This window comes from Henckelia pumila, chromosome 4 (genome assembly GCF_033568475.1).
Source record: "Henckelia pumila isolate YLH828 chromosome 4, ASM3356847v2, whole genome shotgun sequence".
In the NCBI taxonomy this organism is placed as follows: Eukaryota; Viridiplantae; Streptophyta; class Magnoliopsida; order Lamiales; family Gesneriaceae; genus Henckelia; species Henckelia pumila.
The window spans coordinates 30,285,327-30,288,074 of record NC_133123.1 but is presented as its reverse complement, the minus strand read 5'-3'; positions in this window follow the sequence as shown (position 1 = coordinate 30,288,074).

Sequence of the window (2,748 nt, the reverse complement as noted above, 5' to 3'; positions counted from 1 at the left end):
TATGGATTTAACACGTGTAGGACGGACTTCGGGACGACGGGACGACTTTGGCTTGCTTGGGACCTTGAAAACTGATCTACTATGGAGTTTTAGGGCTGAAGATCAACTGGAGAAGATGATGAATAGTTGGGGTGGCGGCTGGGAGCTTGGAGGCGTGGGGTTTGGGTAGTTTAGGGTTGTAATTTAGGATTTATAATGTGTAATATAATTAAAACAATTAATGAATGTTATATATATAAAATATACAACTTAAAAACCCCTAATTAAATATACATAAGATAATTTAGCTCAAAATCCCGAAAATACAATTTAGGGAATTTTTAAAGATACATAAAAGTCATTATTTTGGCTTAATTTGGATAAAAATGGGTCCTATAATTAAATAAAATTAAATACTAAATATTTTGGGGAAATATAACTCAAAATAATATTTTTGGGCTCATAAAAGACTCATAAAATAATTTAGGTAGAAAGTTGTCATCTCGTCCGTCCACGGTCCCGTCTACGCGCTAAAATAATCAAACTTTCATAAATCACTTAAAATTACTATTTATGGGTTAAACACTTAAAATTAAATTTAAAACATGCACAAATAATTCACATAATTTATTTAACCCATAAATCTAAAATATAAATAAATAATTTCCCTAATTATGCATGCGAATTTACGTATTTTAAATACCGGGTGTTACAATTCTCCCCCCCTTAATTTGAATTTCGTCCTCGAAATTAGGCTGTTCAAACCCTAAAACGGAGTCTCTACCACCCAATTGATCCAATCCACAAACACCTAACTAATTCCCAAGTGTTAATATCCAAAAACTCATGCTTCCGCTGCGCACTCTGATAATCCAAAATAAATAAATCATAAAACACTAGGGATGAGGCGTACCGGTAAGCAAGGGGGTATCTAGTTCAGCTTCTCCCGCCTGCAACAAGAACAGTCTCCCTGCAGTGTTATTCTTCTTCTTTGGGCAATCGGACATCTTGTGCCCTGGATCTTTGCAGTGAAAACAGACTCCTGCTCCTAAGAGACATGGCCCTGCGTGCATCTTCTGGCACTTAGGACAAGAGGGATATCTTCCAAGATTAAAGGCCCCGCCCGAATACTGTTGTCCCTGCTGATGTGGTCTCTGGTGGTTCGGGCCCTGAGACGGCCCATTAAACTGCTTCTTCGCAGGAGGCTGCGAAGATGGTTGCTGATAACTCGGCTGAAACTGCCTCTTACTGTGCTGTTCCCAAATGATGTCTTTCCTGCCCTCCTCTGAACGCAACGCCCTGCTGACTGCCGCCTCATAGGTAGCGACATCCAACATACGTACATCATGCTTGATGTCAGCCCGTAATCCATCCACAAACTGTCGAAGCTTCTCTGGAGCACTCCCCGCAATAAGAGGTACAAAACGGCAACCTCTCTCAAACAATGTGATGTACTCCACAACAGATCTGTCCCCCTGACGAAGACTCATGAACTCACGGATCATGCGGCTACGCACATCCTCAGTGAAATACTTGGCGAAGAACATACGTCTGAACTCAATCCAATTCAGAGTAGGTAGGTTAACGCCCCTGACAACGCCTTCCCACCATGAAGCTGCATCACCTCTCATCATGTACACTGCGCATCTGACCCTGTCTGTATCAGTGATCCCCATGTAATCGAAGATCGTCTCCAAGGATCGAATCCAACCCTCTGCTATGAGCGGATCCGTAGTACCTGTGAACTCCTTGGGTCCCTTCTTCTGGAACCTTTCAGCCACGTCCTCATCATGAGAAAGCCTAGGACGTGCGGCTTGCTGCTGTAGCAGAGCAGTGATCCCTGCCATCATGTTAGCATTAGCCTACTCCAATGTTGTAAGTGGTGGTGGAGGTGGAGGTGGTGGAGGATTATCACGTCTGTTCACCGGTCTCGGAGGCATTCTGCACCACCCTAATTTTTCTTACGTAAATCGCCATGCATAACTAAGTATTTTTTTTTTTTTAAAAATTTTTTTTTTGCTAACATAAACTCTTAGGTCTTACACATGCTACTACTAAAGCATATTAAAAATAATTAAAACTTACAAACCGTTGGCGTGGATTTCTGAGCTCGCACAGCAGTGATGACCCCTCCAAGGACCGTGCTCTGATACCAAATGAAACGACCCGACTCTTTTGAAATAAACATGTGCGGAAATTTTTTTTTTTTATACTACTGAATATCTACTGAGTAAGAGAAATGCACATATATGCCCATACATATATGCACATCAATAAAATGGCTTTAAGGAAAATACTAGCTCAATTAACATGCATCATTAAATAAACTAATTAAATAAATACTAACCTAATTAAATGATCAACATGAAACCTAAACTAACAGTCTGAGTCATGCACTGTAATAATTAAATAAAACAATCGTATACAGACCACTGAACAATAATAAACAAATATCATGTTTAAAATATTCCATGACTAACTTAATTAAATGCAACACCTGAAATAAACTAGTTAAATGAATATTAATGCCAACCACCGAACCTAATAATATAATAAACAGAATAGACAATGAAATAAAATGTATAAAATATTCATGATAAAATAAATAAAACATCTACGATCATAGCACGACTCAGACACGGCCACGGGGGTCACTGCCTGTCTGCTCATACGTCCTCGCCTCCAGTGGGAACTACTATGTCCTCTACGCTCTCACCTGCACCATATAAGTGTAGTGAGCCTAGGGCCCAACATGCTAAATAACAAGGT